The sequence below is a fragment of the Marmota flaviventris genome, chromosome 1, assembly GCF_047511675.1.
Source record: "Marmota flaviventris isolate mMarFla1 chromosome 1, mMarFla1.hap1, whole genome shotgun sequence".
NCBI classification, from domain to species: Eukaryota; Metazoa; Chordata; class Mammalia; order Rodentia; family Sciuridae; genus Marmota; species Marmota flaviventris.
This window is the reverse complement of record NC_092498.1, coordinates 100,165,685-100,191,482: the sequence shown is the minus strand read 5'-3', so window position 1 is coordinate 100,191,482 and position 25,798 is coordinate 100,165,685.

Genomic DNA, 25,798 nt, shown 5'->3' with positions numbered 1-25,798 from the left:
ACATCCAGATTGTCCTAGGACATTTCTTGAGTGGAAGTTGTACCTACTGGACTATACTATTCTCTAGTGAGGCCATTCTATGGGCAAAGAATGGAGATTTCCTCTGGAATAGTGGATTTCCCTCCAGGCTGCCAACGATCTAGGGAAAGGAATCTTCAGGAAGGAGACCACATCTTGGAGGGAGGGACTGTGGCCAGCAGAGAGGTGAGTTCTGGTTGTTTGGCTGCCTCTGGGCTGCTCCCTCTTAGGCCTGAGCAAGGATTAAACTAGATTAAGCCCTAGTGTGATGAGACAGTAACTCACTCTGTTAGGTTGTGTGGTGTGGCAGTAGCAATTAGTGATGTCACCAAACAGACAGTGAGGCTGGTGGCCAGGAGGTGTGCAGTGCTGTGTAGCCACACTTTCCTGAGTACTAGCTTCAGAGTACCAGCTTAGTTCAATTAGTAGAATTGGTTTCTCACCAAGAGGTCAAGGCCAAGGCCCTCAGCCTCCTTTCCCAAGACTAAGAACTGATTCCCTCAATATACTACAAACTCATAACTCACTCCTCCTTCCTTACTCTTCAAAATCCCATTCCCTCAGGAAGATGTAAAAGGCTGGACGATTCACACAGTATCATATTTGCAGGATTTCCAAAACCCATTGCAGTGTGTGGAACATGCACCATGTGATACTCATCCATGCTTAACGTCCCCTGGGGGCAGAGGAGAAAGGGCAAATGCAAAGCAGTCAGGGTCACTCCAAATGGGTGGCCATCTGTAGATATCAGAGTATAATTTGCAAAAAAATGACTCACCAGTAGCCTAATGGTTACTCTCAGCAATTGAATTCTGGGAATAGAGACCTACATAAAAGGTGGTTCTGTCCTGCAAGGAGCCTAGCTAGGGTTCTAGGGTGTGAGACAGCATAGATAACTGCAATTAGTTTAGCTGCCAATTTAGCACTCTGAGTGCAAGAGTGTGTGTGTGTGTGTGTGTGTGTGTGTGTGTGTAATTTGAATGGAATATTGAATCATGCTCCTATGAGGTCAAGATTCTCTTCAGGAATAGGGTTGGTAATAGAAGCTATTCTGTGCCATGAACTAAAATATATTTCTGCATATTAAAATAGCCTTCAGGAGCTGTTTTTTGCATATTTAGGACCTAGACTTGGATATTAAACATTTGTTTGTGAAGTTCCAGAACTGAAACCCTGGGGCAAATGGAATGTCTTTTTTCATGGCAGGGTGACCAGGCAAAGAACTGACCTAGACTAGTGTCCTTGCCTACACTCATGTTACTCATAACTAAAGAGCCACAATAATAGAGCTTGATTATCTATCCAGAGGCTTAGGACAAAACTCTACCTGCAGAACAGGTTGTGTGCCCCCCAAAAGGAAAAGATGTTCCCCCCATATGGGGGGAAGGAGAACCCCAGTGTGGAGATTGAGGCTAGGGCCAGGTATGCTTACTCCCAATGTCGCCATTTCTTCCTGAGGAAAAGAAGCAATTAGCGTGGCTTGCTGGGCCCTGCCCACCGCCCTACCTCTCAGCTCAATGTGGGCCAGAGCTAGCATCATTGAGGTAATTCCAGTCTGGACTCAATATTGGAAGCTCACTTGACTGCAGATATAAGCCACATTCTTTAAAATTCACTATCAGTAAAAATAAATTGTTATTTTGGTTTCATTAGTTGACACCTGTCTCATTTCTCCGAAATCATTCAGAATTAAGGTAACAAACAGAAGCATAATGTACCAGGCCCTCTCAGACCCAAAATATTTCGAGGAAAGAAACAAAAAGTGAATTATGGAGAAAAATGTTCTGGGATTAGACAGATAGATGCCCAATTTTGAATATGTGCAAATAATACTGAAATGTTCAACCAAATGTGGTGAATTTTTTGGTACATGAATTATTTCTCAATAGGAACAATATGAATTTTGAAAAATCCTTCAACATGAATATATAATGGGAAAGGGTGAGGGAGGCATCTTTCCCTAGGAGATTTCCGAGGTTTAGGCCCAGTATCTGAGACAAAGGAAGCCTCAAAGCTCTCCCAGTGCTCAGTGCAAATGTGGTACCCACCATGTGGAGTTTGGCCAGAGTGTGGACCAGGGGGATGATGCTCTTTAAGTGTTCCTCAAACTAAGTCTTGGTAGGTGGGCTCTTTGCACATCCATATTTAGTAGTTGCTCTCTGTTATATTTAATTATAAAATTTAACTAATGTCTCATAAAAAATTATAGTCTGAGTCTTTCTATTGATCTAGGCAATCCATCAGCATCTATACCCATAACAAAGACCTACTAGTGAACAGAGCAGTCAACATGAGGCAGATGGTCTTAAGGGTATAGAGGCAACCTATAAGACAGCAATTTGTGCCTCTAGGAGCCATAGGAATTGTGTGGGAACACAGATCAGATCACTAGCTGAGGCCAACCTCCAGGAGTCCCCAGAAACACAAGCAGGGGGACTCCCAGAAAGAAATGAAATTTCTGTAACTGAAGTATTCGTAGGGATTTGAACAATTACTACACTGTTATTTGGGCATAAAAAGAAAGTGTACCCTTAATTTTTAGTCATGTGTTGGTGAAGTCAGGTTATTTGCAACATTTGTAATTTTAATGTAAATTTAATAATACCACATTTACCATTTTTTAAAATTTACATATTCCCATAATGGTAGATTATACACTGTGTTAGCTTTCCATTGCTGTGACAACATGCCTGAGATAAACAACTTGTTTTTATTTTCTTAAATGTGCTTGTGGGTTATTGCTGATGTATAAGAAAATTATAAATCAGAATAAGAAAATTAGAGGCCCATACGTGTGGCAATATTCCAAAATGGCAAGACAGCAGCTATCTGTTGTAGTTAGAGCTATGCTCTCCCAACAAGCCTAGGCCTGCTATTCCTGTGGAACAGTTTCCTGGACACTGAAGCTGAATGTCAGTTGCCACTTATCATTTTATTTTTAATAGCATTGTTCTTATTTTAAAGTTATGTGAAAGTTAACTATTTCTCAGATTTATGTCTCTATCAAAATCTGGGAAAATAAAATTTTTAAAGGAAAGAACAGCTATTTTTGGAAGAGAAGAATGTCAGTTCAAGTGTAATATGCAAGTTTAATTAAGGTGTCATTTTATAATCAACAAGAATTTGAATATATATACTTATAGTTGGAAAAATAAGTGATGTAAGTCTTAAATTGAATTTAACATACCAGAGTTTTAAAATTTGAATGAAATAGTTGTGTTGCAGTAAAATGAAGTCATATGTTAAACAGAAAAACAATGCATGGACATCAGATCATTTTCTAGACAAGGAGTGTACATAAAACTGCCTATTCAATGCAACAAAACTGTATATCTTGATCAAATAAGCATTTGCAAATGGAAACCTACTACAAAACACCACCACTCTAACAGAGGTTAATAGTTTTCTGCCAAAACCTACATGGAAACCATACTAAAGACTAGTTCCTCATCCCTCTTCATGGCAATCAGGTTGACATGTACTCAATATGTGACTTATGAAATATGAACAAAAGGGGTAGATACCAATTCTGCATTGCTTTGTAAGTAATATCTACCTTGTAGTTCAACAGATTTCCAGAACATTGCTTTAAATATGTGAACAAGTCAACACCATCCCCCAAGAGAAGGTAAAACAAAATAGAACTTGAGTTTCCAAATTGAGTGCATGAAACAAAGCAATCCAGTCAACTTGAGCCTGCACTCCTTGAATTTTACATATTACACACACAAGGGTAAAACAAAAGTCTTTTACACCTGTTTTTCTTGTCTGCTACAGAAGCTTAAATTTTACTTGAGTATTCTCAGTGAGTTGGAAAACATGGCTGAAAACTTATAGGGCAAGCGGCATAAAAGTTTTTAATTACTTCTGGTGTTTGTCATCGTAGCAGAAAACACACACACACACACACAAATGCTAATACTACCTCATCAACAATTTTAATTTATGAACTCAATGGAAGGTTTTATGCATCATAAGAAATTATGGACACAGTTTCCATTACACAAAATCAGGAAATGAGATATTTCTGTGTTGAAATATATCAGGAATTTTAATTACAACTGGTCAAAATTAGTGAGCTACCTGCCAATGATACTCCTTCCATTCTGGATGTTAGCACTCTCCTTATCAGAAAATCTAGATCTAAGCTAGCAACTTTTAATTTCAGGTGTTGCCTCATCTACTTGGAGCTAAAGAAGCAGAAGTGGAATATAGCATAGATATGGAGTGATTAATGCCACGACACAGATGCATTCAGGTCACCTAACCCTTGGTCAAAGGTTCAGTGCTACCCCTGATGGCTTCAGTGCACTTAATAGTAAACTGCTCTTCTAAATGGAGTGGATTGGAAATGAATTGACTTGTTAGGTCATCCAAGGAAAATGCCCCACCTTCGCTCACAAAGTCTCAATCAAAGACTTGGCTTTTGCGTTGACAGTCATACATACTTTGAAAATTGTCTGGAAGAAAGCCTATAGACAAATAGCCAGTTATGATTTGGCACCCTCAGACATGGTAAAATTGGGTCTGGCTCACCCTTCTCTACATTGCAATCTGCTTCCAAAGATGATAATATGCCAGCATGAACTATATTCCCTAGATAGCAGAATTTCAGACTGAATTCAAAAACAGGTTCTTCCTAATAACTAACACAATGTGCTTACTCTGCACTGGGCATCATTCTAAGAACTTTGCACTGATGAGGTAATTCGATCCTCCTTCTGATGGAGGGACTACTGTCATCACTTTGTAGTTGAGGAAGTGAGGCCCAGAGAGGTTGAGAAATTGGCCCACAGTCACAACTCCAAAGCTTTGGATCTGGGATAAAACCCAGCAGTCTGGCTACAGAGGCATAGTTTTTAACCTCTATATCATATAATAATCCTATTTTCATATTTTAGGAAAAACAACCAAAAGTGCTTACTTGGTCTTTATCAGAGACAAAAAAAAAAAAAAAAAACATGAACCACAAGCTACAAATGAAAGTTTCTGAACTCAGTTCAATACTATGATACATGTATTATATAATTTTGTCAGAACTGAGATATGAAAAACTGTGCTCTATATATGTAATAAGAATTGTAATGTATTCTGCTGTCATATATAAAGAAAAAAGAAAAAAGAACTCCATAGTTCTACACATATACAGGTTATATTGCAGTGAATAGAAAAAAATCTTTGTGCAAAGATTTTGTTAGGAATTTCCAAAATTTGTGAGCAGCTGTTTTCAATTATGAAATATGAAACTATACAAAACCAAATATTGCTCCCAGTTAAAGAATTCAAGGTTGAATTCTGTTCTGCACATTACAATGGAAATACAAAACTTGATATTGATATCTTAATATAAAATGTGTCATTTCTTTGAGGCTTAAATCATCATCCCTAAGTGAAAAAAAATTATAAAATAAAACTGTTCAGATTTATCAATTTGTATTTTCTACTTCAAATTTAACATTAATCTCTACTATCACTAGAAAGAGTCAAAAATTAATAAAATGAAAATTTTCTGTAACCTTTCTAATGGTTTATTTTCTTTCATCCATTTTCATTAGGTGAAAATGCTGTAAGTATTTGAACTGTGACCCCCCAGTTATAGATCAGTGTGGATTTATTGATTAACTGGCAACCTTACTAAACTCTCAGTATTTCTATTTATTTCAATGAATTTTCAGGGAATACAGAGGAAAAGTTATCAGAGCTAACAAACATAATAATATGTAATATGATATAATAAACATAATAATATTCTTTCTAATTTTATAATTTAGTATTTATCATCTAGTATTTATCATTCTAATTTAAGATTATAACTTATCCTAATAGTTGGCATTTCCAGATCAATGTTCAATAACAGTAAAATAAAGGCAATAGTAGAATATTCCTGTCATTCTCAGGTATAATCTTCATGTAATGAAACAGAGATCTCAAATGCACAGTTTGATGAGTTTGACAAATGTATATCCCTTGTATACCCCATACCAATCAAGATACAAAACATCAAGAAGAGGGATTTAAGTTCTGCTGTTCTTTTGGATTCCACTGGAATATAGCATTAGGACATCCTATATTCACAGGAAAACAGAGTAACTTTATGAAAGTCCTACAGAGCCAAGAAATCCAGGTGTGATAACCAACCATGGCTTTGGCATCCCCCATTCTCTACACCTCCCCAATCCCAGAGCTGATGAGATGCTGTTCCTTTGGATGAGTTTATAGATGACTTCCTGGCCTGGGGGTTGGCTGGTGGACCACAGCAAACAGTTGGTGATCTGATCGATGGAGTTCTGTGAATTCACCCTTTGCTCTCCACCTAATGATACAATATCATGGGAACTAGAATGTGTCTTTTGGTCTTTCCCCTGTGCACATCACAGGATAAGGTAACTGATAATCCCAGGGAAACTGAAAGTCATAGAAGAAAACAGACAAAAAATAAAAAATAAAACCACTTAAAAAAAACAACAAATGCAGAAAACATATTGCAAAGGGAGAATTATTAAATCATTGAGCAGAGAGTTTAAAATAAGGATAATAATAACTCTAAGGCATAAGGGGACATATTATTAATATGAAGCAGGAAGAAGTCATAAAAAGAACCAAATTAAATATAAAATGTGAAAAACAAAAGTGTTGAAATAATATACGAAAGGCAATGCAATCCCAATCAAAATCCTAGCTAGACATTTTATAAAGAAATTGATAGACTTACTCTAAAAGTCCATTGAAGAATGAAAAATCTATGAATAGCTAAGTTAACTTAGAACTAGAAGACCACTTTGAGAGGCAGAACTTGTTCTCCCTGATATTAACACATATCACAGAGTCACAAAAAAAAATAGTATAATACAGACATAAAAACAAACAAAATAGAACTTGGAACTTCAGAAAGATCCATGCGTAAGTGGAAATCAATGGCTTAAAGAGAAGAAAATTCATTCAGAAACAAAGATGAAGGTGATCTCTACACACACATATACACACACACAAAAAAAAAAACCACAAAATTGAATCCTAACCTAAAATCATATAAAAATGTATCTTCTAGCTAGATAAAAGACCTGGTGGTGAAAGATGGAACTGAAATGTTGATAGAAGTTGTAAAAAAATATTTCCATGACTAAAGATGGAAAAATTGTTTGTTTTTCTAATACAACAAATTAGTACTTAATTTAGAACATCTTAGGAAGAATTGCGGGATATTTTTTTCCTTTGTATATATTTCTGCTGAGTGGAGTTCTATGTGCTTGCTTAAATAAATAACACTTATTTCTAACATTGTCAATTAGTTGTTTTAGAGTAAAAAATTAGAGAACTCAGGTACATTTTTTAATTAATTGTTTTTCTATTTTTAATTGGGATATAATTTACATAAAATATAAAACTCATAAGTGTACAATTTAATGAATTTTTACACATGTATACAATTGTGTAGCCACCATGAAAATAAAAATTTAGGTACTTGCCTAAACCCAGAAAGTTCCTTTGTGCTCTTTCCTAGGAAAAAGAATCAACAATTCCAGCCATTACTATTCTAAAGTCAAATATCATGGGTTAATTTTGACTACTGAATTTACAGACTAAATTGGTAATATATTCTCTTTTGAATCTGATGGCTTAAGAAAATGTTTTCGATATTCATCTGTGTTGTTGTATAAGTCAGAGTTTGTTCTTGTATTGTTGTTGGTATTCCAGGACATAAATATGACACAGAGTGTTTGTTTTAGTCAGGTTTTTGGCTACCATGACCAGAAGAACTGACAAGAATTGGGGCTGGGGATGTGGCTCAAGCGGTAGCGCACTCACCTGGCATGCGTGCGGCCCGGGTTTGATCCTCAGCATCACATACAAAGATGTTGTGTCCGCTGAAAACTAAAAAATAAATATTAAAATTCTCTCTCTCTCTCTCTCTCTCTCTCTCTCTCTCTCTCTCTCTCTCTCTCCCCTTTATAAAACAAGAACTGATAAGAATAATTTTAAAGGAAGGAAAATGTATTTGGAGCTCAGGATTTCAGAGGTCTTGGTCCATAGAGAGCCAGCTTTATTCCTTGGGTTTGAGATGAGGCAGAACATAATGGAGGGAGAGTGTGGCAGAGGGAAGCAGCTTAGAACACAGCACCAGGAAGCAGAGAGAGAGAGAAAGCTCTGCTCAGCAACAACAAAATATAAACCCCAAAGTCATGTCTCCTTGGACCCACTTCCTCCAGCCACACCCCACCTGCCTACAGTTACCACCAAGTTAATCCCTATCAAGGGATTAATACACCAATTAGGTTAAACCTCTTATAACCCAATCATTCCAACTCTAAACTTTCTTGCATTGTCTCACACATGAGCTTTTGGGGGACACCTAAACCATAACAGTGTTTATCCTTTCTCCAATTAATATTGGAGCTCCCCCTCCTACCACAGTTTCAGGGTTTTTATTTGAGGGTGTGGAGGGTACCAGGGATTGAATTCAGGGGCACTCGACCACCGAGCTATATCCTCAGTCCTATTTTGTATTTTATTTAGAGACAGGGTCTCACTGAGTTGCTTAGCACCTCACTTTTGCTGAGGCTGGTTTTGAATTTGCGATCCTCCTGCCTCGGCTTCTTGAGCCTCTGGGATTACAGGCATGAGCCACCATTGATTTTCTGTATTATATGCCTGCTTTCTGTTTCATTTATTTCTACCCTTAAATTTTTTTTTCTCTCAGTTTTAATTTTCTCTTCTTGTCTATTTTAATTTGGGGTTTTGATTTTTTTGAGTTTCTGAATGCAATATTTAAGTCATAATAGTTTATTTTTTAATACATGCATTTGAATTTATAAACTCCTTCTGAACAACTGCATCCTACAATTTCTGAAATATATTTTCATGATCTTTCTGCTCATAATAATAATAAAATTCTATTATAATTCTACCTTGGCCTATGGATCATGGATCAATTATAAGTGTACTTTTAAAAAATTCTCAAAGATTTTCTACTCATCTTCCTATTTTTGAGTTCTAATTTGATTCCTTTTTCTTTATCTCCTGTCCCTCCCCTCTGAGTGGGGGCACTTACACTTATGTTAGGCCTCTTGTCCCATGATGTCTTTGGCCTCTTTTTTGGGTTTTTGTTGTTGTTTTTTTCATTTTTTCCTTCTTTGCTTCCCTTTGGCTATTTTCTATCAATCTGTCTAATACACTAATTCTGACTTTTGCTCCATCCCTCTATCTTGTAACTTATTCCATTTTTTAAATTTTCAGATATTTCAATTCAACTCGCAAATGTCTATTTTAATTTGGGATTTTGTTTCTTTTTTGAAATATGCTTCTTTTCACCCAATTTCTTTCTCTTTTCCTGTTTTTTCCTTAGCATATTACTCAGTTACTGGAAGTCCTCATTTGCAGAATCATCACTGGGTGCAGTAAATGAGGTACCCAGAACACAACTTCAAAGGAGCCTCTACTCTCAGGGTCATGAAATTTGCACCCAGAGCATCTTGCTCACCTAGCCCTCATCTCAGAAGCTTATTTTATTCCTAGAGTACAGTCTTTTCCCCTAGGAAATGGCATTTCTGGGCTATGTGGTGTATTTACCAAGGTTCCTCCACTTTGACAGAGTCAGAACTGTAATTTACCCCACCCTGAGATCTGTACCATCTCTGTTCAATTGGCTGTCCTCAGTGCCGAGTCCAGCCTTCTACAGTCTCATCTTGGCCAAGCACAGCTTTGAAGCCGGCCAAGGAAACAGGCAACACTTTCAAACAGATTTTTTGAACTTCCTTTCTGCAGCTTCATTGTCTCTGGAATCCTGCTATTCAAGTCCCAGCCACTTGAGCAATCCCAAACACCCATTTCTGCGTCTTCCATTCTGTGAGATTGATACTGTATGCTTGGGTTCCATTTTCCTGTACCATGATTTGGAGAGTGTCCTCAGGGAGAAAATCTGATAAATATAAAGCTCATGCATGTGCTTTCCATTTTTCAAGGATTATAACTGTGTGTTGGTTGTTGTCCAACACCTGCCAACAGTTGCTTTATTTTTTAATGTTTACGTAATTGTTGACAGCAGGTCTACCCAAGACAGGTGTCTGGAAGGGCCATCTAAGATACAATGCCAAAAGCATAAACAGTAGAAAAACATCTGATATATTTTATTATCTAAATTTCAGGATTTCCATTCAAAACAAGAGTATTTCCTAGGGGTAGGATTGGGGCTGAGGAATGGAAAGCAATGGATAAATAAGTAAATGAGCAAAACAAGAAAGGGGGTTTGTTTGGACAACCATGTGAACATGCCATGAACACAACCCTCAGTCCCTGTTATCCTAAACCACATACAGAACAATCTCTGCTGGAACATAGAAAGATAGCCGTAAGAGAGAACATGCCGGCAGTAAGTTTTAGGGATGCTAAATCAGCATTTTACCTGTTTCACAAAGTGAAATTAGCAAGAATTTGTGCGGCCTTATGATTCGATTCAAACTTTCTCTAGGTCTTTGGATAAATAGATAAATGAAGGTAAGAGAAACAGATAAAACTTTTCGGTAGAGCAAACAGCATACTGGGCATCCACAATCTGCAACTTAGAATGATCTAATGTTTTCTGTTTTTTGATTTCAGGCCTAAATCCTTGCTTCCCAGTATCCAGAGGCAGGGAGATGCAAAGCACCTTCTTTTCTTTCCTCAAGTGGTTTCTGCTTCATTAGGAAAAGCCAAGATACTCCATATGATAAGCCTTGATTGCTTTTTTTTTCCTCAGTCCTGTGTCATCTGACATGTAATTAATGTCAGTTCCTCTCAGAATCTAACATTAGGTCAGCTGCCTATCTTAATTTGAAGTTTCATTTTATGTTTTCAACCTTTTCTGAGTCTTCATAGATATTTTAGGGAGAATCAAGGGAGAATACACTAGAGACTGCTAGCCAGTTGCCCTATTCAAAAAGAGGTTTCATTAGAATCATTTATTATGATTTCAAAGGATGTTCATTTTTTAATTTTTTCCAGATCTTACTGAATTATATTTCTTTCCTCAGCCCCTCAATATAGGAATCACTGAAATCTTTTTCTTCAAACTTTCTCTGAAATTTAAAGTATATTGAAGCATACATTAAAGAGTGAGGAATTTTGATTCACCAAGGAAACAATTATAAAATACATAAAAGTAACTCTTATACAAAAATAAAAACTGAATAAAAATAACTGAGGACTAAATACAGACTTGTGTAAATAGATAAGCTTCATTTTCACTGGCTAAAGATGTTGATGGTCCCTGATTATCATATCTTCTATAAAAATAACACATACACACACACACACACACACAAACACACTTCAAACAAAAAAAAAAAAACAGGTTTTAATGAAAAATAAATTTTTAATAGAAACAATGTGCTAAGTATGCAAATTAATGTTAAATATTGATATTTGTGATGTGGATGACAGATTAAAGGTTAATCTCCATATTGCAAAAGAGGTTTTGAATACTGATAATGAATCGGCAAAACTTCAAAATGGACAGGGATGTAGCTGTAGCTGTAGCTTAATGATAGAGCCCTTACCTAGCATGAACAAAGTGCTGGGTTTGATTCCCAGGAGAGAGAGAGAGAGAGAGAGAGAGAGAGAGAGAGAGAGAGAGGGAGGGAGGAATAGAAATTTCACAGAAGAATATATAAAAATAAAGTAAATAATCAAAATAATATATCCAATAAACAAATGAAAATATTCTCCACCAACTTCACAGTCAAGGAAATAACACATTAAGTTACAAGCTAGACATCATTTATAACCATTAGATTGGTTAAAAAAAAAAATTAGTGACTGCCAGTACCTATTGGGAACAATGTGAGAAAAAAAGAGAATTTTCATTAATTGCAGTTGTAAATATAAATTGATTTAGTTTATTTTGGGAAGCAATTTGACAATACCCTTAAACTGAAAATATACATACCTTTTGACACAGCATTTGACTCTTGCAGATTTATTCCACAGAAACATAAAGATGAATCTGAATATAAGACAAAAATACTGATTACAGATGTGTCTATAAAGACAAAAATCTCAGAAACAGCACAAGCTGTTTCAGGGAACAGTTGAATAAATTTTGCAATATCAGCAAAATACAAACTTACACAATCAATAAAAAGAATAAGTTAGATTTATCAGCTTACTTGGAAGAACTTACAAAACATACTGAAAGACTCAGAAGGGAGTGGCAGAAAGCAGGAAATTCTATGTCAACAGTAAAAACACTAAGAAGTTGCAATCAGAAAAACTACAACAAAAGGAGAAGATAAATTCACTCAGGACATGAATTATATATGCATTTATCATGCCTTGAGACTGGAGTGAAAATTTATAGCAAGGGGGAAGGCCAAGGGGAAAAGATGATTTCAATTTCAAATATATTTGTTAATCTTAATTCAAAACAGGGTGGGAAACACCAGCCATAAGTGATGGGGCCAAAGGAGAAGCTGACTGCTTTTCTTAAGCACTTCCATTACTGTGGGATCAAAGCTGGGCCTGGGTGGGAATCTGCTGCTCAGAGAAGTCAAGGTGCTCACGTTTTATATCTGATTTACATGACTTTGAGCTGAGCACAACATCACAGACCTACAGAGCACTAGAAATCAGACATCTTTATAAATATAGATGTTTTTGCTTTAAGGTCTCTGGAAAGAAAATTCTTACATGCTCCCTACCCCCACTTCCACTGCATTAGAAAACCTGATCCGTTGACATAAAGAGGGTCATTTAATCCATTCAGCTTCGGGCCTCCCTGCCATCCTTCACAACATTTATGGCTGAGATTGAACCCTAATAACCCACTTCAGAACAAAAAGGACCAGTAATTAAAGTCTTTTTTTTTTTAATCAGGGAACTCTTTTTTTATTGATGCCATTTTAATTATACTTATATATTTATTTAAGCTATAGCAGCAATGTCAAATAAGGAACACTGAATTTGGAGCCAATAGATCTGGGTTAACATCTCTTTATGCCAGTGATCCTTTTTAATAGGAGGGTAACACTAAAGGGTTGCTGTAAAGATAAAAAATGAAATCATTTATCTGAAACCATGTCGTAAATTCTAAAGAATAAGCAAACAGAAGATGCTGGTATTAAGTATTATTTTAATCAAGAAAGAAATATTAGGTCAAGTGGAAGGGGAAAAAATATCAAAGAATGAATCAATCTTTTAACCATTCAGATTATTATGAGTATTGGGGGGTTTCCAACCGAATATATTAGTAAGTGCATTTTTTAATAAATAATAGTTCTTTATTCTGAATGAGAACATGGGATTGAGAAATTATTATGCATATATGTATATTATATTTGTGGGAATGGACATATGTTTTGTCTGTAGCCAAAGGACAACATTTGCCTTCTACTCCCACATTATAAAATAAAAAAGGCATCTAAGCATAACTCGGAAAGCACGTAGCTAATAACTAATTTTGTGACCCATAGCTGAAACTTCTCCAGATGTTTTAAAGATTTGTGGTTAGAAACTTCAGAGAGGATTACTGTATTATTATGCAGAAAGTTGTCAGAGGTGCTGTGATTTCTGTCCCTCCCATGACTTAGGGAAAGAAGCTAGGTGAAAACTCAGGGAGAGGTCACGTGTTCCTCCAGCAGCACAGGAGAGTAGAGGGCTATGGTTTAACGTAACTAAACTCCCAAGTATCTGAGTGAAAGGTACATGCTTCCTAAGGGCCAGATATGGGCTGGGAATGTGTGAGTCAACCAGGCATCTGACCACCACTTTGGGGGTGCCCTGGAGTTACAACTGGATATTTCATGGCATCTAAGAACAGGAAGTGCAAAAGACCCCCGAATGATTGGATTTAGAAAGGAAAGAGCCAAGCCTAACCTAGAAGGTCAGGTGGGACTCTCTTTTTATCCTTTTCTCTCTCCTTTAACCACTCTCCTCTGTATTCAGTTTTTGGATATATTTACAGCTGTGCTCAATTCTTTTCTTTTTCCTCAATTTCTACCATGAAGTCTGCAGAAACTGGAGCACAGCTCCAATTTTTGTTGTTGTTTTTGTTTGGGTTTTGTTTGTTTGGTTGGTTGGTTTTCTTACTTCTAGAGATAACCCAAACTGACTAGCTCAGTTAGTCAGATGTCTACCCAAGTTCCCTTGACCAGGGCTAGTATTGTAGGTCCATGACCTACAAATATGGCTCCCAAGGGTTCACCCACAATGTGGATGTGAGGTCTGTGTTAGACAAAGGAACATGACCTAAGAAGGTATTCCAAAAATTACCTACCATATATACACGCTCCAAATCACTGAATAACATAAGTACAGTTTCATTATAGAAAAGGGGAACAAAGAGAAAGAAAAGTAACAGAAGCTGACTATACTCCCTAAAAATAAGTAGTTGGATTCCTCATTGAAAGATAAGCACTCTTAGATGAATTTATAGCAAAGCAAAATAAAACCCAACTCTAGGCTGTTTGTAGGATATTCTAAAATGAGTAAATAAAATAAGCCAAAGAAATGAGTTATGCACATACACAAATGGTAACATAAAAATATGAGGCCAAAATACTATTTCCAGACAATGTATAATTCATGGTACAGGTAGTAATGAGACATAAGGGGCATTTTATGCTGTTAAAAGTTCAATTGAAAATAAAGATGTATTAATCATAAAGATTAATATGACAATCTGTAAAGATAATTAAATTAAATTAGAGGAAAATAATAGGAGATATGACAAAAACATAACAGTGGAAGAAATAAATAGATCCCAGCGTTTGTCAAGGAAATAGACAAATATCTTTAAAGATTATAAGAGAGCTGGCAATGTGGCTCTACGATAGAGCCCTTGTTCCTAGCATGTGGGAGTCTCTGGGTTCTATACACAGAACCAAAAAAAATTATAAGAGATTTATTAATGTAATGAATAATAATTATAATAATATAATAATCATTTTAACTTTTAACCTTATGAGAAGAAAGCATCATTTTGTTGGCAGCATCCATAAATAGTTCTTAGAAAAATGATCTTATTTTTCTTATTTTAAGCCATGAATTAAATTTCAATTTATTTGGAAAAACACATTCTCTACCTTCCATAAAATAAAATTAGAAGCAACAGTAAAAATTTAAGTAAAAAAATGCCTGCAATTAGAAATTTTACAATGGTCTTCTAAATAACTCCTGGGTCGAAGAGGAAATAAAAACTACATGTATAAAAAAATTTTAAATGCAGTTCAAGAATGCTACTCATCAAAATTTGCTGAAGCCATGCTCAGAAAGAATGACATGCCCTGGTAGCTTTATTAGTTCATTTCTGATGAAGTATAAATATTTAAGTCACTAAAAGTGAAACAGGAACCGTTATATTAATATATTAGCATTAACTGTAGGCAGACATACATTTTCTGAGCATTCAAGCAAAAGCAAAACCCCAAATTTTAAATATTGGAAGATTGCAGCCAACTCCAGATCCAAATGTGGATTGTTGCTAGTAGAATTAGAAAGTAACCAGACGTGAAAAAGGAGCAAACTCAATAGAAGGTCAATTATCATGACTTCTTTTAGCTGTTTCATGTCACACACTCAATCAGAATTAAGACTTTCACACTTGCCTGGATCAGTGGTGACTATTTCCATTGATGCCATTTTGAACATATATCCAAAAATAGGCAAGGTCACACAGGATAGATGAACCAACCCACTGCATTTGTGCAAATGTTTGCTTGATTGTTTGAGCAGATTTTATTCTTTAGAGCAGTTTTAATTTCACAGAAAAATAGTGGAAAGTACAGAGATATGGGAGATCAAATGATGCTGTAGGGATAAGGTCTGACTCCCTCTACCTCTGGGTTCTACTTTCCTCTGTTGGTTTCCTTTTCAGGCCAGCTTTTCCAACTTGATAGCAAGAATAGACCCCAAGGTAGCACTAAGCTACATTACGCCAGGCCTTTTTGCCTACAATCTTGATGTGACATAGATAAATAGCTAGATAGATAGATATTAAAGAAAAGCAGAAAAACTCATTGAAGAGAAAAGAAATATGTTTGCTGACAGGTCATTATGATTGTGGAAGGGCAGCCTGGGGGCATAGGCAATTGATCCAGAAATAGAGAGATCATATACTTTAATATTCAAATGATGAGATCTTAGAGGATAAGAGGGGGCACTATTAATAACTTCATTGGGATGACAAACATAATCTAGTATTGTTTCCTACAAACCTAAGCATATGACCCCTATTCTGAAAAAAAAAAATGAGGCTAAGAGACACCTAAGTCAATATGCATTTAAAAAATAAAAATAATAAAGACCACAATAAGATGGTAAGTTTAAAATGACTGACCATATCAAGTGTTAGTGAGGATGCAGGGCAACTGAAATTCGCATTCATTGCTGGTGGGAGTGTTAGATGGTACAAGCACATTGGAAATGAGGGTTAAGATGAGATTTGAAAGGTGCATAGGAAATGATACCCTAACCCCCTAACTGTGGGTCTGTGTAAGGCAACCCCCATTTCCCTAGTCCTTGAGGTACATCCAGGCAACAGAAAGCAACTGTGACACCAACATTTGTGCATTGGCCAAGTTGGATGCTGTCAGTGTGATAAAGTAATGTCTCCTACTGGTGTGACCTTGTGAGAAACATGTTCACTTGTCTAAACCCAAAGAATGGACTGAGAGACAAAAAGGTACAGAGGAATTGAGAGTTTAACGATGGTCTTGCAAGATCTGATGTCTGGGTGAGCAGTCACACCCATTTACAACCAACGTTTTATTCCAAGTGCACAAGATCTCTCCCATGGATCCTCTTTGGTTGAGAACTATGGAATGCACACTTTTCCCTAATGTCACCTAGGTTTTATTGTCTCCCATTAGATTATTTAAAGAAATGTACCTTTAGTTGTCCCCATGTCCCTTTGTTCTTTTGTGGATGGGGCCTTCTTTGGTTGTGGGTACATTTTGGCACTTACTCTGTTTCTCTCTGTTGGTCAGGTAGGTCCTTTCCCTCTCACTTCCTGTTTGTAGAGTAGCTATAAAGTTTTCCACTCCAATGTTAACTGCCTGTCACTCTCCATTCTTCTCTCCAGCTGCCTTTCTTACATCACAATTTTACATTTAAGATAAATACTGTCTTCTGAAAAATGGACCCTTGGACTTTCTGTTTCTCACAACCTCAACAGAGATTTGTTCCTCTCTACTAAAGTAGGTTCCCTGTGTTTCCAAACTGATGAAATTCCAGGCTCTGGTAGCCTCTTAAAAACTCTAAATAAGAACCTTTGTCACTGGGAATGTAGTCTAAAATGGCAGAGAACAACCTCTGAGAGACAACGTGGACAGTGGCAATGGATGTAGCTTGAGCCTCCACATGTATCATGGAATTCTGCTTTCTCTTCTACTCCTGTGTCCAGACACTCATCCATGAATCCCACCACCAGGAGCATGTTTATTCACTTCTCTGAATAAGTCTATTGCTGTATTACTGAGCAGTATGTGCAGACTGTTACACTGGTGGCCCTAGGGAGCCAGGCCTCCCAGAATTCTCCTCCCTGTGTACTACCTTCCCACATTGACTCTGGGCCTGATCATTTGCAAGAGTGAGGCAAGCAGAGGTTTGAAAAGCACTTTGGGGCTAGTTTTCCTAGAATAGTACCATCTGGAACCCAGATGCAGTGCTGCAGGAAAGGTCCAGCTCATCTGCTATAAGAGAGGTTTCATGGAGAAGAACTATGGCAGCCTAGCCCTCGGTCAGCTCCAAGGCCACAGAGTGAGAGGAAAGCCTCTAGAACCTTGCAGCTCAGCCCAGGCACCCACTGGATGTACCATAGGAGTGAGTCCAGCACAGAACCACAGGGTCAGAGGTGCCCTTGCCTGAACCCAGTCAGTCATAGGACACAAGAGAGAGCACATGGGATTATTTGAGACTTACATACAGCAGATTGTTCTTCTCACAGCCATATTTGCAATAAAGCTGTGGTCCTTGGGCTTGTTTTCCAGTAAGAAAAATTATCCACTGCTCTGATGTGGACCTGTTTACATTCATGGACATTTTCTTACCTTCATAGGAGTCTTACCAGGCTTTGGTTTTCCATGATGGATGTATTTTAGGGTTTTGTTTCAGTGGGTCAACAAAGAATTTTGAAGGATTCAGGGCCTTCCTGGTATGAAATTATGGATACTATCTTTTGACAATTGAAGTGATAAAACAAAGTCCTTTTTGGAACTATTATATTCTATCATAATGAATCAGCACGTATATTCTTACATATGTTCATTGTGCTTATTTATTTTTATAGATCTCTCTCTTCTCCTCCTCCCCAGTAAACATAGAAGACAAGAACCAGAGTTACAGAGGAAAGGAGGATAGACCCCAGGAAAGAGTCCATTCTCTGAGGAAGTAGTCCATCTCTCCCATGTGAGAGCATAGAGGCAGACCTGCAGGTAGGGACATCTCATACTCCTCTTATACCCCAGGTGGTTCTGGGCAGGATTTTTAGACCAGAGCTTACCTTGCAGACAATGCTTTTTGAAGGCCATGGAGGTATAGGGTATGCACTTGCTAGCAGTTTGTACATCTCAGGTAGGCTGTGTGTGCCTAGACTGTGTGCTTCCTGCTCATTCCCACCCACAGCTGTCCCCATTCAGCACAGGCCCATTGCCTGCACCTCTGGAGCTTCACAGAGGTAAGGACTTTTTTTCTCTGTGTAAAGTGCAGAGAGTGCAGCTCAGCCTCCCCACACACTTTCTTATGTTTATCATGGCCTCACTACCAATCACCTGAGGTTTCACATCTCCACTCTGCTTTCATCTTCATTCCAGCTCTTTCTGGCTGACCTGAAACATGGGTATTTGCAGAGAAAAATGAAGAACTTCCCAGTTGCCCCACTAGCCATAGGGGAGAGCCTGGGGTCATGCTAGGGGGCAAGTTCTGCTGCTCCTGCACCTATCCAAGCTGCCCAACATATAGGGAGTTTCCTTTGCGGGATACCCACGCAGAGAAGATGACTCCATCTGAGCTCCACTACTGCCACCAGTGTGCAGGTGGAGGGGGACGTCATAGGGACTCACACTGGGGTGCTCTCCATGTCCAGGCTGGGAGGGAATTGGCAGGCACTTTGGCTGGTCTGCTGGCCTTCCATCTTGAGTCCTGGTCCTCCCAAAGCCTCTAGTTTCTGCACTGCTTTTTAGAGTATTATCAAGGAGGAACTGAAGATGGGAATGGCCATCTCACTGAAACTCTGCTGCTAGGTAGAGACCCTATGCTGTACCTTGCAGGATAAGGAAGGAGCACTGCTGGTGGTGGGATCATCTGCTGATGGGGCTTCAGGATGATGTGGTACCTTCCAGCTCAGATCTTTGGTAATCCAGGAGCAGTCATGTAGTTAACCCATCATTGTACTTCTGGCCCTGCAGTGAATCCTGTATCCCTTTCCACATCCAGCCCATGGACACCATCCACTCAGTCTGCTCAAAGTCTTTGTAGTCAGGGAGTGGTTTGATATCAAGCTTTAGTTTATCCTCATGGTCATGTTCATCCATAGACCCTTCAAGATTTCCTCTAAAAAGCCTTTCTTGGTGTTGATGAGGATGAGGACTTTATTGAACAGTTTTTCACTCTCTGTGGATATGTAAAAGGAAGTGCTATAATATTCCACTCCACACCTGCTCCAACTACTCCTTGAAGTTCTGTCCATTGAAAGTCAGGGCCTGGGACAGGGTGGGTAGTTCAGTGGTGGAGCACTTGACTAACATATATGAGACCCTGAGTTTAATCCCCAGCACTAAATAAATAAAAATAAATAAATAGAGAAATAGACAGATAGATTAATAAATTTAAAAGATAGGAACTGACTGACCAGCATATGGATGATTCCCAGGCTCCACCCATCCAACATGGGACCAGCCATCATACTTTTGGACCTGGAAGAGTTCTGGGATAGCCACAGAAGGTATACAACTTTTTCCCAAAGGTGAACTTATTGTTGATGCTCAATGGTTCAACCCGATGTTCAAGTCAGCATCCAAAAGCAGCCATGAAGTCCAGTATGTTCTAATGCTAGACAGTATAGCAGACACTATCTGGTGGAATCTGCTTCAGTCACTTTTCTCTTTCATGCTGCCATGAACCACTAGATACTCAAACACCTCTCTCCCCCTAGCATAATCCATGTCCATATAAAGTGCTTCCTTAATCTCAGTCACCTCAATCAAGTTTATAATGTTGGGGTGAGTCAGGCCTTCATGATATGGACTTTGCAGGAGAGTCTCCAGGAGGCTGGAGATCTACTGAGCCTTGTTAATGATATTCACTGCCACAACCTGTCCCAATCCTAAAACTGGGACACATCCTATGTGCTGGGCTAACTTCACCTTGGCGGAGGCACCCATGGTGAAGGCTCCCTGGGCAACGGTCTTGAGAAACTGGTAGTTGCTGATGTGGTATACTCATCAGCAGAGAAGACCCCCTATAGCATGCTGGATTTACTGCTAATGAGGCTAATCAACAATAATAACAAGCTAAATAAAAGAAGATAAAGTGAGAACAAATAAAGAATAAACGAAAAAGGAAATAAAATGAAAATAAGAAATGAAAAAAATTCTTTATTTACATTACAGTTTTTGAACCTCTAGCATTTCTTATGCTTAACCATTACTCCTCTGTTCTTGTGTGCTACCTACATGTGTCATTAATCTTTAGCCTACTAGTCATAATTATTTTATATTCCTGCTAGGATAATTTCAATATCCCTGCCATACATATGACTCTTTGTAGACTTTTGTGTCTGACTTTGTTTATTTGGGATGATGTTTTCAGATTCATTCATCTTGCATAGATCACATTCATAATGCATTCCTTTTTGTGGTTGTGTAGTAGTCCTTGGTACGGCTTTGGCATACTCTGTATATCAGTCAGCAGTTGATGGATATTGGATTTGTTTCCAGGTTAGATAATTATAATTAAAAATTTACATACCAATGTTTGTGTGGACATATGTTATTATTTCTTTTGGATAAATAACTAGGAGTAAGACTGATGGGTCATAAGTTAAAAGAATGTTTAATTTTCTAAGAAACTGCCAAACAATTTTCCTAGGTGGCTATACCATTTTGCATTGCCACAGTGATGAGTGAGAGTTCCAGGGGCTAGGCCTCCCTGCCTACCACTTGGTATTGTCTTGTTTTGTTGTTGTTGTTTTATTGTTTTTATATTGTTTTGTTATTTTTAAAATCTAGCTATTCCAAGTGATATGTAGTACTACTTTAATTTTGATTTGACTTTACCTAAAAATAATGATATTTAACATCATTTCCTTGTTCATTTGCCATCTGTCAGCCTTTTTTGGTGAAGTGACTATTCAGATATTTATTTATTAGATTGATTTATAAAAAAAAATAATAATATGTAAAAAATCTTATATATCTCATAAACAGGCCCTTATATCTTCTGCTAGAAGTCTGGGTCCATTATCAATTTATTACCTCTTGACTTCATCCTCTTTGCTTGCTCTCTGAAAATGGATCTAGGCCCCTTGACGTTTTTCCTTTGCCTGTCGGCACTGAGGCCTTGTCAGTAGATTATACTAGAGAGACTTCACAGGAGGAAATGGCATTCACTTCCTGGTTGTAGAGGACCTCCTCCATTGGCCCTCACAACACACACACACAGACTTCTTCAGCACATCAGTCGAAGCACTCAGCAGCCAGCAGCACCCCGTGGCACTCCCCTGAGCCGTTGTGTAGTAGAGTGGCCCATGAACAAGTTCTTGAGATAGATTTCAAGAATATTTCACCATCACTGTCTGCCAACCACGGAACCACCGGCATGCTCTAACAAGGTTTAATGACTTACCCCAGAGACAGGGACCTATTTTTTTATACTCTGTTTCAGTCTTGGGGGTAGTGGCTGCTGTTTATAGCTGGTATACATCCATTTTTTTTTCTGTAGTTCTTTTTTTTGTTTTTTAAATTTTTATTGTTGGTTGTTCAAAACATTACATAGTTCTTGACATATCTTTAGAGTTTGTTTCTTACAAGACAATCCATTGTTACTTTAATCCTCTATAAATCATGTTGACTTCCATCTGTTTTTATGATGTCAAATGTTAATATAAGGTATCATATGGCTATCCAATGTACTATGATCATTTATTAAAAGGATTATTCTCCATTTAATTCTTTCAGGCCCTTTATCAAAAATCAATTGCCTATATTTGTGTGAGTCTATTTCTGGGATTTACATTCTATTCCATCCAACTACTTGTTTATTAATTCATTGTTATCATACTATCTTCATTATTGTAATTTTATATAAATCTTGAAATCAACTAGTGTGAACTCTTCAGTGTTGTTCTTCTTTTTCAATATTGTTTTGTCTTTATTAAATCCTTTGATTTTCCATGTAGAATATAGCTTATCAATTTCTTCCTCCAAAAGTGGTGGTGGTGGTGGGGGAGCTAGGGTTGTGGCTCAGTGGTAGAGCACTTGCCTAGCATGAGGCACTGGGCTCAATTCTCAGCATCGAATATAAATAAAAATAAAGGTCCATTGACAACTCAAAAAAAATTTAAAAAAAAAAAAGAGAAAATGCCAAAAAACAAAGAGTAAATTAAATTTTTTTTTTAAAAAGTGTGTGGGGAGGGTAATTGGTTAGGCAAACAGAATCTACAGATCAATTCTGGATGAACAGACATAGTAACAATATAAACAATAAACATTTGTGATCCATGAACATGATAGAGTCCCCCTTTTACTCACCTTGACTTTGATTTCGCTTATCATTTTTTTTTAAGTTTTTAGGATATACATATCTCACATTTTCCATTAAGTATTAGAAATTAATTATTTCATGCTTTGTTATTATGTTATTATGATACTTATAAATTTTTTTTATTTTCAAAATTTTTATTTTTGTTAAGTTTTGTATCATATGAACTTACTTAATTTAGCTATTACTTCCAGGAGCTTTTTTGTAGACACTTGGGGATCCTCAACACAGATTATCTGTAAATAAAGACAGATTTCTTTCTTCCTTTCCAGTCTATATGCCTTTTTCTCCCTCTTTTTCTTCTCTGATTGTCTTGAATAACAAACCCATTTAAAAATCTGAATAGGAGTGATGAGAGCAGAAAGCTTTACTTTGTTCACAATCTTAGGATAAAAGCACTCCATCTTTCATTAGGACATAAGAAGTAGAAATATTTGCTTAGCTATAAGTTTGTCCCACATGTCTTGTCAGGTTATGAAAATTCTTATTTTTTTCTAAATTTACGGAGAGATTTTACATGAATGGATCTTAAATTCTGTCTTTTGTGCATTTATTGAGATGGTCATATGGTTTTTATTTTTTAGATCTCCTAATACAGTGAATCATAACACTTGGTTTTCTAATATTGAAACAAACTTGTATATCAGAGATTGACAGCCTTTGCTTAATCTACCCTTGGTTCCTAGGAAGACAGCATTCAGATTAGTTATGAATATATAATCAGTTATTATTGGTTATGATTAGCTATGACACAGGCTTCAAGGTTCATTCATTCATTCCTTCAACAAGTATTTATTGAGGTCTACTATTCTCCTAAATTAGGTGACTAGGGAGATCTGTGGTTGGCTTTCTAATAAGATAATCTTGGCTCTACTAGTTTTTACTTACATGACCTTCAGCAAGTCATTTAACTCTTCAAAGCCTCTTTTTTTTAATCCATCAAACAGAAACAATAATCACACTTTCATATTCCCAGATACCCACAGGGCTCACTTCCTCACTTCTTTAAGTTCTATTCTCGTGGCGCCAACTTGCAGAAGCTTTCATTTACCACCCCTTGGAGTTATGCCCCGCCGCCCCCCCCCCCGCCCCCGCCCTCCTAACTCTGGATCTTACCCCAAACTCTTGGCCATACTATGAATTCATAGTCTACTTCTGACCCTTCCCATATGCAAACAGCCCCCAATTTACATTATAATGGCTTGACTTACAAATTTTTAGCTTCACAATGATGGAAAATCAATACATGTTTAGTGGTAACTGAACTTAGAATTTTGAACTTTGAAATCTTCCCTGGATAGCATTATGTGACTCAATACTCTTTTTCAGTGCTGAGCAGCAGCCAACTAAGGGTCCTCTACAGCGGCCCAGTCACAAGGGTGGACAATCAATACTCTACAGTGCAGTATTGCTAAGTTATGATGTTCAGTAGGTTAGGTATATTAAAGACATTTTTTTCGGTACTGGGGATTGAACTCAGGGGTACTTTACCACTGAGCCATATCCTCAGTCCTTTTTATTTTTTATTTTGAGATAGGGTCTCACCAAGTTGCTGAAGCTGGCCTTGAACTTTTAATCCTTTTGAGTCACTGGAATTACAGACATGTGCCACTGCACCCGAGTGAATACATTGTTGACTCATGAAATTTTCAATTTACTGTGAGTTTATTAGGGACTTTTACTATAAGTTGAGGAGCATCTTTTACTATAAGTCGAGGAGCATCTGAAACGTAAGCTCTGAGAGTTCAAAGTTGTCTTCTGCTTTTGGCACTAGCTTTTCAAAACCGAGAATTATGCCCGAGATAGAGTTATCATCCAAGTATACGCTTAATGAAGAATATCCTAAGTGACATTCAACCTGTAAACTTATCCGGCCCAAAGTAGATGTTAATTAAACTTAACTGTTTATATAAATATTGATTCATTTTGCTTTCACAGACATGCTGCAGTCATGAATCATCAGGTCCCAGGAGATGGTACACTCAGAGTATTTGAAGAGAGTAAGGAATGGATTCTTCACAAAAGGTGACTTGGAGTGGGAAAGGGATTAAGGGAAACTGACAAGGGAAGATGGTGCCCTTGGGGCTAGTGACATTACAGAACCCTTGTCACTGTTAGGTCTGAGAAGTAAGGAATGCAGCTATGGCTGTAGGAGATTGCCCCCTTGTGAGAACTGCAGGCTTTGAAGTGGGGATCACTGCCAGAAGGGACATAAACTTCCCCACATCACTGCTGTCCAACCATGGGCTGAGCCCAGGATACAGGCTGCAGGGGAACCCCAGCAAGGCACTCCATCAAAGCCAGCCTCTCAAGACAAACAGACTGGCAGGGCAGAGGATAGTTCCAGAGGCGAAGAGGGAAAGGGTCCAGCTCCCAGAACACACAAACCAACTGTATGAGTTAAAATTCTCAATAGTCAGAAAATTTTACAAAGTGCGACCTTTCTAGGCCATTTCCCAGAAACATCTTTTTATCCAATCCTTTCCCTGGCCTGGCCTACGAGCTCCCAAAGGGCTGCTTGGCTGGGATGTACGCCTTGGGTAAAATCTTTATTCCTCTAAGACCCTATGAAGTCCACATTCATCTGAGAGCAGTATGCTCCCAGGCAATGTCCTGATTCTGGTCTTCTGATCTGCATCTCTTGCCATGCACAATAAAAGAGCTCTGAGCCCAGCAGCCTCCCGTGTTCACGCTGGGGTACAGTATGTCTGTGTATTGTTAAGCAGCTGCCACAGTTTCCCCCAGAGGTTGCTACATTTCAGAGTGGGATGAGGTAATGGGGATATTTAGCCCAAGTTAAGCTTATAAAAGTGCTTGGGGAATCATTGGAATGAAAAGAACTGTGCATACCCAAAGAGTTTGTTATTAATTACACAATGTATGCCCAGAGTTGGAAAAAAAAGAGCTCCATTTGGGTGTCTCCCACCTAGTAAAAATGACTACTTCTTTGCACAGACAAGATTAATCTGAGAACTGAAGGGCAGTAAAATAAATTGCAAGCAGTTATTAGAAGTAGAAAAATTTTAGATAATTCCCCTACCTACAAGATGGGAGT